This window comes from Canis lupus, chromosome 8 (genome assembly GCF_011100685.1).
Source record: "Canis lupus familiaris isolate Mischka breed German Shepherd chromosome 8, alternate assembly UU_Cfam_GSD_1.0, whole genome shotgun sequence".
NCBI classification, from domain to species: domain Eukaryota; kingdom Metazoa; phylum Chordata; class Mammalia; order Carnivora; family Canidae; genus Canis; species Canis lupus.
The window spans coordinates 69,552,126-69,565,136 of record NC_049229.1 but is presented as its reverse complement, the minus strand read 5'-3'; the positions used below and the strand labels follow the sequence as shown (position 1 = coordinate 69,565,136).

General features: G+C 35.2%; 1 long non-coding RNA gene and 3 other non-coding genes across 6 annotated transcripts in view; all 4 read right to left on the bottom strand.

Moving 5' to 3' along the window:
* LOC102152259 overlaps positions 1 to 13,011 on the bottom strand; it is a 106,861-nt gene that overhangs the window by 67,325 nt on the left and 26,525 nt on the right. For all 3 annotated transcript variants that reach the window (XR_005363788.1, XR_005363789.1, XR_005363790.1), the window contains exons 11-12: positions 12,727 to 12,813; positions 4,617 to 4,721 (exon numbers count right to left, since the gene is read on the bottom strand). This is a non-coding gene — a long non-coding RNA (uncharacterized LOC102152259). The remainder of the gene's footprint in view (positions 1 to 4,616; positions 4,722 to 12,726; positions 12,814 to 13,011) is intronic.
* On the bottom strand, positions 1,104 to 1,175 carry LOC119873111. Its single transcript, XR_005363905.1, has one exon. It is a non-coding gene; the product is annotated as a small nucleolar RNA SNORD113/SNORD114 family (small nucleolar RNA).
* Positions 3,898 to 3,969, bottom strand: LOC119873122. The gene has a single exon (XR_005363915.1). It is a non-coding gene; the product is annotated as a small nucleolar RNA SNORD113/SNORD114 family (small nucleolar RNA).
* Positions 11,947 to 12,018, bottom strand: LOC119873108. Its single transcript, XR_005363902.1, has one exon. It is a non-coding gene; the product is annotated as a small nucleolar RNA SNORD113/SNORD114 family (small nucleolar RNA).

The window sequence follows — 13,011 nt, the reverse complement described above, 5'->3', positions numbered from 1 at the left end:
TAATGAAATCTTGCCATTTGTAACAATGTGGATAGAACTAGAAGGTGTTATGTCAAGCAAAAAAAAGTCAGAGAAAGACAAATACCACATGATTTCGCTCACACGTGGAATTTAAGAAACAAAACAGATGAACATAGGTGAATGGCAGGAAAAGTAAAATAAGATGAAAAGAGGGAGACAAACCAAAGGAGATGCTTAACTCTAGGAAACAAATTCAGGGTTGCTGAAGGGGACATGGGTGGGGAGGGGGTAACTGGGTGATGGGCATTAAGAAGGGCACATGATGTAATAAGCAACTGATGAATCACTAAGTTCTACCTCTGAAACTCATAATACACTATATGTTAATTAAATTGATTTTAGATTTATTTTTTTTAAAAAGAGACTAAAACTAAAGCAAAAAATCTGCTACCAGAGGACATTTACCAATGTCTAGAGACATTTTTGATTGTCACAACTGCAAGGGGGTGGACAATACTGGCATCTAGTAGAGGCCATGAAGTTACTAAACATTCTAAAATGTACAGGCAGCCTTCCCAGCAATGAATTATCCAGCCCAAAATGTCAGTAATGAGAGGTTGAGAAAATCCTGCTGTACCCTCTTCAAAATAATTGGTTGAGACATAAATGTATTTATACATTCACTCACAGTATCATCGATACCTACAAACATACAAACTGGATTAGAAATTTAAATGGAATTAACAGCTGTTCATATGCTCATTACTCCCAGATAGAACCAACTAGATCATATTTTCTTATTTTCAACAAGCAACCAGCATCTTAAAGACAATACAGAACAATACCACATTGCTTCCCTGGTACTCATCTGTGTCTGTTCCTGTCCCAGATAGATATGAGATTTAATCAATTTATTTTAGAACTGAGTGGTTCACAAAATATTAATAATAATAAGCACATTACACAGTCTCATACTGGGCCACATATAGCTCTTTGTTCATTTACATATTTATTTATTCATTTATTAATTTGCTTATAGTGTTACAATCCAGACCTATAAACCTTCATAGCTTAAGAACAAAATCCTGGATATTACTAACCTCTGCTGTAGGTGGATTTACTATATAGGCATTAACTAGGTCTCTGACCTCAGAGTTATAGGGTTTAATCAAAATCATTGATTCAGACACCCCAGGATACTCATCATTGGTCCAAACATGGTACCCTTTCCTTTACTCGTTAATACCTTTGTTTACTGGTTCCCTCATTAAGTTACTAATAGTAAGAAAGGCAATACACATGAATCACAAAACAAAAATACGACCCTAGAATACTACTAAATTATATCTGTAGGCTTATTTTCCATAAAACTAAGAAACTACTTTTTTACAATGATTCTTGGCATTATACACACAGACTGTCAAACTACTTGTTTCACATCAACCCCATATTTATACTTTGTCCGTGCTTGCCCTTCTTTCATTTAGTTACCCCATGTTTTAAAGATGGTACATAAGGTAGCCAGCCTCCAAGATGGCCCCCAATGATTCATGGCTTCTGGCATTCCAGCCTTGTGTAATCTCTCCCATTTGAAATAATGCCTGGCCTCTATGACCAATAGAATCCCGTGGAAGTGAAGGTATAGGACTCCTGAGTCTAGGTTATAAATACATTGAGGCTTCCATCTTCCTCTCTATTGGATTGGCTATTCTTTGCGAAGTCAGCTGTCATGTTGTGAGGATACTCAAGAAGTCATGAGGAGAGGTCTAGGAAGGGATTGTGGTCTCCCACCAACAACCAGCACCATGAAAGTGAGCCATGGAAGCAGATCCTCCAGCCCAGTCAAGCTTTCAAATGACTGCACTTTACCACCTGACATCTTGACTCCAACCACCCAAGAGAACCTAGGCCAAACTGCCCATCCATCCACTCCTGGATTCCTGCCCCATAGAAACTGTGTCAGATAACAAATGTTTATTCTTGTTTGAAACCACTAAGTTATAGGGACACCTGGGTGGCTCAGGGGTTGAGCGTCTGCCTTTGGCTCAGGGCGTGATCCCGGGGTCCCAGGATCCAGTCTCGCTTCAGATCCTGCATGGAGCCTACTTCTCCCTCTGCCTATGTTTCTGCCTCTCTTTCTGTGTGTCTCTCATGAATAAATAAATAAAATCTTTTTTTTAATTTTTTTAACAACCACTAAGTTATAGGGAAATTTGTTGCACGGCAGTAGAAAACTAATATAATACAATGATGAACCAACCACTATCGTATCTCACAATGAGGATACTGATACTACCTTCCCATTTCATATTTGCCCCCTGACATATGAAGAGTTAATGGCTTAGATCTTTATCATTGAAAAAATGTTTAAATTAACCATGATGGCAAACTAGAACATTAAAAGCCCTAAAAATGCATAAAAGTCCTCCATGTTTTAATAAACCCTAATTGCACTAAATTAGATGAATTGTAAAATTTGGTTAATTTCCTATTATGGGTCTCTGCATGGCATCCTTTGATTTTATTTAGGTATTAAGTATTTATGCCTTTGACATAATGTCATAATGAACAAACCATCTAAACCAAGGACATGAATACTAACTATAATTTACTACAATCTCTAGGCTCCTTACCCACAAAGGTAAAAACTAGAATCTTTATTACTATTGAAAAATTAAATCAGCAATAGCATTTTCATTCTGTAAGTTAAAAATACACTTTTTAAAAAGAACCAGACTTCTTTATAAAAAAGACTCAATTTTTTTTAATGGACTGAAATCATGAGGTACTGGATGAATAAACCTTGATTCCAATCACATTCTCATTATTGACTCAAGAATGACCCTATTTTTTATTGACTTATTTACTGTTTAATTTTTAATTTACATAGTGAACACTGTTAAATCCACCACCCACTAGTTGCTAAATGTAACTAGTACTACTAGCCATCTGTATACTCCCTAACCACATGGCTGACAGCGTCATTAATCTTTAAGATTCCATACTCCTGCATTGCTCAGAGTGTGCCATGAAGCACTGGCCTAAGATTTACTTTAATTTATATACATTTATTGATTCATTCATGTTTCTCTCTTATTTAATCACTCAAAGAATACTTCGATTATTTGTTCTTTTTTATTTTTAAAGAAAAAAAGTAAAACCCATCAGTACTCCAAAATTGAAATACTAGTTCATGCAATTGCTGATATCCACTTTGTCCAAAGTGGGATAAGTCTAGATTTCTTCCTCTTCATCTAAAATGGTTTAATCATTAAATTTACTTCATGACACCTCCTCCTCTGCCTGCTTTTAAATAATTGACCAATATATGAACTCTTTGTTCATTAACTTTTAACAATACATTCAAAGTGAAGGCAAGCTAGGGCAAGGACATTGGCTAATACTAGTATCTGTCCATATGTTCATTGTCCACAGATATAACTTGGTAGATTCCTTTTTGTTTTTTCAAATAATAATGAACAGAATTTGTTTGGTCATACCTACTATCAAATTCTCAATATTAGTCCATGCTGGGCTTTTTTCAATCAGGCACCTATTTAAGCAATTGTTTTTAATGTAAAGGATTTATTTCTGAGAACAGGACCAACAACCAGCTACCTACCAGCAAATGTGAAACAACATGGACTTTCATAGAATAGGATACATATTCTTTATGAAAAAAAGTAAGATAAACTTGATCTACTTATGATGAAACTCAGAGTTTCAAGGGATAATATAATAATAATCCTTGTTTCATTGCAAACTCAAATAATTAGTCATCATTCACTTACTCATCTTTATTCTCGCACTGCATTACTTACGATACATTTCACAGACATTATGAACTAAAGCTCAGGAACCAGATCATTGACTCCTCCTAACTTTTTGCTGCAAATCTCTCTCTCACAGAAGAAATAACCAGATTTCTTGTTTCTAATGGACATCAAAGTCACAGAGTTTAATTAAAATCTTTGATTCATACATCTCAGAATACTCATCATTAATCTATACTGAACATCATTTTCTTCCTTTATTGATGCACTGCTTATCCCTTTATTCATTGATTCACTAATAATAATATAATCCATTCTCATAAATCAAAAAGCCCAAGAACAACATCCTTGAATGTTGAGAGGACTGGCTCCATGCCCATTTCCCGCAGTGTTAATAGACAAGGACCTTTTTTGCAATACATATGTATGCTCCTTGCCAATATAAATTAGTCAACATCCTTGCTTCATATCAATCTCATGGGTCCATGCTGGCCCTTTTATATTTAAAGATGATTCAAGAAATAACCACAGGACCTTTAATATTTCTCCACATCCAGAATACCAACCATTTTGTCCATCTTCCTGTGTGCTCCTGCCTCAAGGAATTCATAGCTTAAATCTTTATCAATGGAGATGTACTTAAACATAGTTCAATGCAAAAATAAAACACAATGTGGAGCAGCCCCATAAATTAATGAAACACCTCGCATCTTTTTTTATTGAATTCCAGTAGTACTAAATCAGATTAATCATAAATCCCAATTCAGGTCTCCGCTAGTGTTACTTGGCTTTACTTATTAATATATCCATTCATTACTTTGAAAAATTCAAGCAACACCCAAAAGCCAACCTCACAACCCAAGAATATAAACTGCTACTTACATCAATTTCTTCTCTCCTTACCCACACGGTTTGTCAAAAGCAAGATCTTTAGCATTAGAGAATGATTAAATTATCTGTGGCGTTTTCACTTGGTGAAGATGCAGACTTTCAAAAGAGAGAAAGAGCCTGTAGTTAGAATTTTTAAAGTGGAGGTTAGTCTTGTAGTATCAGATCAATCATGAACAAGGGTCCTTTTAGAATGTCATCATTACCCATGAATCGCACTCTCATTTATTGACTTACTTAATTTTTCTTCTTAAACAACACAGTGAACACCAACATGAGAAGAAGAACCATTATCTACCATAAATATCTGTCTATGTACTCCCTATCCATAAATTTAACAACTCAGTGGTTGCTATTAATGGACCTCACTTGTACAAAATTGGATAAATGTAAATCTTTGTTTTATGGCATATTCTCACCAATGAAGCACAAATTTTTCTGATTGATGTCTACTGATTCATTTATTTATTCATATATATAATTAGGCATAAAATAAATCAATTACCTACCTATTTTTCTAAAGAATTTCTCCATGCAAATTTCTATGTTCACCTGAACCTAATATTACACTGTATGTTAACTAACTGGAATGTAAGTTAAAACTCGAAAAAAAAAAATGTGTGCTTTACCCAAAGTGGAAGAAATTGGTATTTCTATTTCTTTATCCAGACAACATTTGGGTATAAAAGGAGTAATCATTACCTTTGGTTCATAACACATATTCCTCATTGGCCCTTGCTCAGCCTTCTTTTGAATAATTAACCTATGCAGAAATGCACTCCTTCATTCCCTTATGACAATATGCCAGTATCAATGAAAACCAAGGCACAGAACAGGAATACTAAATATCCAGTCTCCATGCTCATGACCCAGAGACATAACTGATTACTAAAACCTCTTCTGATTTTTTTTAAATTAAGCTAGTGAATACAGTTATATTAATTGTAACTCTGGTCATATGACACATCCTCATAGGTTCACGTCTGGCCCACTCTTAATAAGACAATATTTAAACAATTATGCTTTTTATGTAAGCCTTTATTTTTGTCCTTCTTCACTAAAACCACCACACAAACAATCAAAACAGCAACATGAACTCTTAGGTGTATCTGTCCATACCTGTCCTTATGGTAGAGTTCAGAGCTTTAATTGAATCTTTGGAAACTGGTGTACAAATATACACTAATTATAATATTTTATTACATAACTTCATAGTTGGTCCACATGTGGTCTTCCTTATCTTTGCTCATTTACACATTTCCTTATTCATTCCTGAGTTCATTTCCCAAAGAGTCTACCTTATGTCCTTTTTGCAATAGTCCACAGATTTTCAGACTAGGACTAACACAAATTTCTTTGTTTGTTCCATTTTTATTTTTTTTATCTTTTTAAGTTTTTATTTAAATTCCAGTATAGTTAACATACAGTGTAATGTTAGTTTCAGGTGTACAATATAGTGATTCGGCACTTCCATACAATACCCAGTGCTCATCACAAGTGTACCCCTTCATCCCCATCAATTGTTTCCCCTATTCCTGCCCCTGACCTTCCCTCTGGTAACCCTCAGTTTGTTCACTATAATTAAGAGTTTGTTTCTCACTTTGTCTCTCTTTTTTTCCCTATCTCATTTTAGATTGTTAAATTCCAAATTGGAATGAAATCATATATTTATCTTTCTCCGATTGATTTATTTTGCTTAGCATAATATTCTCTAGCTCTATCGATGTCATTGTAAATGACAAGATTTCATTCTTTTTGATTAATATATATATTTATTAATTCTTTAAGTAAATACCTAGTAGTGCAGTTGCTGGATTGTAGCTTATTTCCATTTTTAACTTTTTGAGGAACCTCCATACTGTTTTCCATAGTGGCTTTACCAGTTTGCATTCCCACCAATAGCGTGAGAGGGTTTCCTTTCCCCACATCCCACAGGATTTTATTTTATTTATTTTTATTTATTTTTTAAGATTTTATTTATTTATTCATGGGAGACAGAGAGAGAGAGAGAGAGAGAGGCAGAGACACAGGCAGAGGGAGAAGCAGGCTCCACGTGGGGAGCCTGACGCAGGACTCAATCCTTGGGTCTCCAGGATCATGCCCTGGGCCGAAGGTGGCGCTAAACTGCTGAGCTACCCGGGCTGCCCCCCCACAGGATTTTAGATTCAAACTCAGCCTCCACTTGAGGACTCATCATTGTCTCCAGCTTTACACTCTTTCTTCAGTCCTTTATCCTTTTGTTTATTGATTCATTCACTGCTCCAAAAATAATATAGTCAATACATATAAATCACAAAAGCTCAAAAATATTATCTTGAAAATTACTAAGATCTATGCATATGCTCATTTCCCACAGAACTAATGCATTAGATCTCTTTTTGCAATGGCCTTCAGAGTAGCACACATGTGCTTCCTGAATATTTTGAAGAGATGAATGTTAAAATCCACCGTCATGTAAATACCATGTATAAACATGTATGAAACACCTGCCTTTTGTTAGGAGTCATCAGTTGTGCACAATTGAATCAATCATCATTATCTATGGTTCCTAATCTATCCCTGTCATAGGTAATGTACAGCATTCTTTAATGCTATACTTTCATGTAGCTCTTTATTAATTGAAATACTTCAGTGAACACCCTTGAGGAAGTTACCTTAACCAAGCACATAAACTTTGACTATTACCTCAGTATTTATGCTCCTTAACCACAGATCCAAAATCTTCATCATTAGATTTCATTAAAGCAACTATTCTGTCTTAATTCTGAGAGAAAAATCAGGCTTTAAAAATAATGGGAAAAAAATAATGACAAAAAACATAAATTTAGGTATGCTTAAAAGATATTAATTGTAGAGTTCTAGATTAAACATAAAACTTCTTTCTTTTCATTGGCTCAAGAATATCACTACTGTTTATTTACTTAATCATTTAATTTTAAATAATATAATGAACACCGTCAAATCTACCACTCAACCCACAAGGGATAACTACGATAATTATAAACATGCCCACGTACTTCACATAGGTAAAATCTACATTGTCCTTTTCAAAGGATCTCCCTTGTACTGACTGGATAAATTTTTTTTAAATTTTTTTTTTTTTTTTATGATAGTCACACAGAGAGAGAGAGAGAGAGAGGCAGAGACACAAGGCAGAGGGAGATGCAGGCTCCATGTACCGGGAGCCCGACGTGGGATTCGATCCCGGGTCTCCAGGATCACGCCCTGGGCCAAAGGCAGGCGCTAAACCGCTGCGCCACCCAGGGATCCCTGACTGGATAAATTTAAATCCTTGTTTCACAGCATACTTTAACAATGGTCCATGGTTGACTCTACATAATGTATTCATTCATTCATTCATTCAATTACCCATGGAATAATTTTAACTGTTGTTCATTATATAAAGAAAAAGCAGGAGCACCTGGGTGGCTCATTCAGTCAAACATCTGACTCTTGATTTCGGTTCAAGTCATGATCACAGGGTTCTGAGATGGAGCCCCAAGTCAGGCTCCTCGCTCGGCAGGGAGTTTGCTTGAGGATTTCTCTCTCCCTCTCCCTCTTCCCCTCCCCACACTCACTCTCATGAGCTCTCTCTCTAAAATAAATGAATAAATCGAAAGAAGAAAGAAAGAAAGAAAGAAAGAAAGAAAGAAAGAAAGAAAGAAAGAAAGAAAGAAAGAAAGAAGAAAAAGAAAGAAAAAGAAAGAAAGAAAGAAAGAAAGAAAGAAGAAAAAGAAAGAGAAAGAAAGAAAGAAAGAAAGAAAGAAAGAAAGAAAGAAAGAAAGAAAGAAAGAAAAAAGAAAAGAAGAGAAAAAAAGAGAAAAGAAAAGGCAAAGGTGGTAGCTTCACTGTTTCACTTATGGTGAGCACAGCATAACATACAGAGTTGTCAAATCACTATGATGTACATCTGAAACTAATGTAACACTATGTGTTAACTATACTTTGACTTAAAAAACAAGAAAAAAAAAGAAAAAGTGAAATGGTAAAATAGGCAGCACCTCAGAAAGGAAATAACTACTACATGTATCTGTGTACATTATACAAAGCAGGAAAAGCCTAGCTTTTTTTAAATATGCATAGAGTAGTGCAAAACAGGATAATCATCATCCTTATTCCATAATAAGGGACCTCGCTGGTGTATGATTTTCACCTTTTAAATAAAATATGAATCCATTCATACGCTTACAATAACATATAATGTGTCATTATTATAATTATAACTCACCGGACAAAACTTTGAATAATATTAACATGTGATCATATGCTCACAGTAAACCATCTTGTTACAGGATCTATTCTCATCACTGGTCTGTAACCTCTTTTTTCAATTAGAGCCTTATTATTTACTTATGCAAACATTTTTCCCTTTTCTTAATAGAATAAACCATCAGCAACCCACCATCAATTCATAATCACAACATTCAATCTTGGGCATACCTTTCTATCTGCTCCCTGCTGAACAGAGTAAAACCTTGACCTACTTATTTTTCTAGACCTCACTACTTCAGAAAGGTCTCAAAACATACTCTCATAACTGAACGAGGTGTGGCTTTCCTTGTCATCATTTACCCCTTCATTTCTTTCTTTAATCAGGCCTTATTTCATTTGTGAATAAAAACATCCTACACCCAAGGAATACAAAGCCTAGGAAAAGGATCCTGAATATTCCCTTCTTCCTTCACAAGTACATTCACCACAGAGGAACTCTTCCTCTTCTTGGGATGACCTCAGACCTACAGAGCTTCATCAAAATCTTTAATTCAGACACCCCAGGGTACTCATCCTGATCCAAACTTGGCAATTTTTTAAAAGATTTTATTTATTTATGAGACAAGGAGAGAGCACGAGCAGAGGGAGGGGCAGAGGGAGAGGGAGAAGCAGACTCCCCACTGAGCCGGAGTGGGGGGGTCCTCCATCCCAGGACCCTGAGATCATGACCTGAGCCAAAAGCTAATGTTTAACTGACTGAGCCACCTAGGCACCCCTAAACATGGCTCTTTTTGGTCTTCATTCATATCTTTCTGCGTCATTTTTACATGCACAAACTTTAACAATACAATCAATAGCCACGAATCACAAATGCCAAGAATGAGATGTATGATTCTTACTAACATTAGCCTATCCTCACTTGTCCCACAAAGCTAATACATTTGATGTCTTTATCTAGTGCACCTCTGGTTGCACATAGGGATTGACAGTGAGCTTCATATCAACATCACATTGATACAGGTTTTTGTTTGTCTCCTTACAAGTCCACATTGCAAAGATGGTAAAATGAACAACTGTCAACCCTCCTCTTCCCTAAAAGAATGTAATTTTCGCCCATCGTCCTATGTTCTCCTCCCTCAGCAAGTAAATGACCTTGATCTTTATCAACGAAGGGATATATACTTCTAAATATACTTTGGTGCCAAACTAAAATGACATATTATTAGGTGGCCTTGAAAATGACTAATCTAAAAAAAAGAAAAAAAGAAAATGACTAATCTATGAACCTTGATTCATAACATATTTATACTCTTGGTCAATGCTTGATGTTCTTTGATTTTATATATATGTATATCTATCTATCAAGCCAGTTTTTTAAAAAAAATTTCTTGGAAATTCATGAACAATCTCCTCAGAGAACAGGAACTTTGATAGCTATTTATATTGGTCTCTGTGCTCTTTGCCCACAGAGGCAACAAGTAAGATCTTTACCATTAGAGAATTACTAAGCTGGCTTTGGTGTGCTCTTGCTTTAAGTGAAAAAGCCAATTCTAAACAGTCTCTATTAAATGTGTCTAAGTGGACGTGAGTTTTACATTGCCTGATTAATGATAAAGCTGGATTGTATCACATTCCCAGTGTTGGCGCAAAAACCGTACTTCTTTTTATCAGTTCATTTTATTTTTAATTTTTGGCAATGTAGTAAACATCATGGAATCTGAGACTTGACTCAAGAAAAAGGCTTGTAACCATTATATTCCCTACTCTTGATAGCCTAGTAATTATTTTCCTGACTCGTGAAGAATTGTATGGATTTAGAACCTGGCATCATGGCACATTCTCAATAGTCTTAGTTTTATCACTTATTTATCTAATTACCAATGGAATAATGTGATCATCTATTTATTTCTCTAAAAGCATACATAATATATGAAAATTCATGTTTCACAGCATTATACACATATAATGTAAATAGATAATATGGTAAAATTATGTATATACAGTATATAATAGTAAACTTTCCAACTGAAACCCAGAACTGAAATACCATCATTACATAAAACTGTTTCTATGTCCTTAACCCAAGTAGGAAGAAACTAGACCTCATCTTTTTTATATGGCCATCAGTAGGGTACATTAAGATTACTTGTTAATGCTCCATATTGTCCATAATTTTACCTCTTTTAAGTAATCGTTTGAAATGATCATATTGGGGCACCCGGGTGGACCAGTTGGTTAGGTGTCCAACTCTTTATTTCAGCTCAGGTCATGATCTCAGGGTCATGAGATGGAGCCCTGCATCGGGTTCCACACTGGGTGTGGAGCCTGCTTAAGATGCTCTCTCTCCCTCTCCCTCCACCCTCTCCTCCTCTAAAAAAATAAAATAAAATAAACTGATCATATTCACTCACTCAATAACTTATAATAATATATAATTACTTGAGATTCTATAGACCCTATACTTGAACACCTAGACATACTATCAACTGCCCACACACTCACTGCCCACAGAAATAACTGTCTCTTTTCAGTTTGTGCTCTCAAATAAAATTCAGGGAACACAATTAGATTAATCATGACTGGTGTCACATAGCACCTCCTCAACACTGACTTGTTCTTGCTTCTTTTCAATTAGAGTTATGTAATCATTGGTTTATATAAACATTTTTTTCCTTCTTCCTAACAAAACTAACAACCAGCAAATTCCCAGCAATGAGACTGTGGACATGCACATGTTGATACATCTGTGTGTGCTCCTATGTGTCTGGACTTCCTATGTGCTCTAAAGGGGACAACAGCTTTTACCTATATATAGGTAATATATATTCAGTATATATTATATTGAAATTCAATGTTAAACAAATATGTTACTAATAATACTTGTTTCATGACAAGTTCTCGTAAGTGATTACATGTGATCTTCTTTGTCTTCATTCATTTATTCATGCATTCACTGATTCACTTACACAATACAATCCATACACAAAATCACTAAGACCCAAAACCAGATCACCAATGGGCTTGAACTCTATTCCCTTAAAGAAAACGACTAGGTCTCTTTTATTGTTTTTTCAATTTCAGTTCCTGTATAGTTAACATACAGTGTTATTATATGGACCTCAGAGTTAAGGGTTTAATCAAAATTCTTGATTCATATACCCCAGAACTACTCATCATTGATCCAAGCTCAACATTCTTTTACTTCGTTTATTTATGTATACATTGTGTATTGATTGTTTATGCATTACTTATTGATTACTTCATTCATGACTTCACTGATATAAAAAAAGTACTTCCTATGAATCACAAAAATCTAGGAACAAGATCTTTGAATATTGCAGGGAGCTGTTTATAGGCTTATTTCCCACAGAGCTAGTAAATGAGATCTCTTTTTAATTGGACCTCAGTGTTGCACGTATGGATTAATCAATAAACTTGCTTCATACCCATCCCATGTGTTTCACTGCACTCTTGCTCATCTTTCATTTAATTTCTTCATATTTTAAAAATAGTACACTGACCCTGCCTTCGACTTTCTCCACAACTAGAATGCTGGCAATACTTTCTATCTTCCCAGGTGCTCCTTCCTCAAAGATTTAACTATCTAGATAGCTATCAATAGAGAATGTTCTTAGAATGTGGTGCAGAAATAAAATGGAATATTAAGCATCTCTGAAAATGGATGAAAACCCTCAAATTTTGTTCCCAATGGATCTCAATTAGACTAAAATGAACTAATCTTAATCCGCGGTTCATTACACACTCCCAGCTGTGGTTTGTGCACAGCGTGTTTGGTTTCACTTATGTTTACAGTGGCCATTCTTCCTTTGAAAACAATCCCATGGACCACATGAATTACTTTCAAATCAAGAACACAAACTCTGTCACTTACATGAGTCACTTTGGTCCTTATCCATAGAAGGGACAGTCAATATCTTCCTCTTGAGATAATGAAGAAATCAGACTAGGTACATTGAAACTGTGGAGTAAGAAGCAGATTTTAGAAAACTGAAGAAGCAGTATAGATTCAAAATTTTTTAAAGGCACTTTAGTCCTACTGTACTAGATTTATCATAAATCTCGTTTTTAATTACATTCCCATTCTTAGCCCACAAATGGCAACCTTTTGCCTTACTGAATTCTTTAATTATTAATATATGTACTATAAGGATAACTG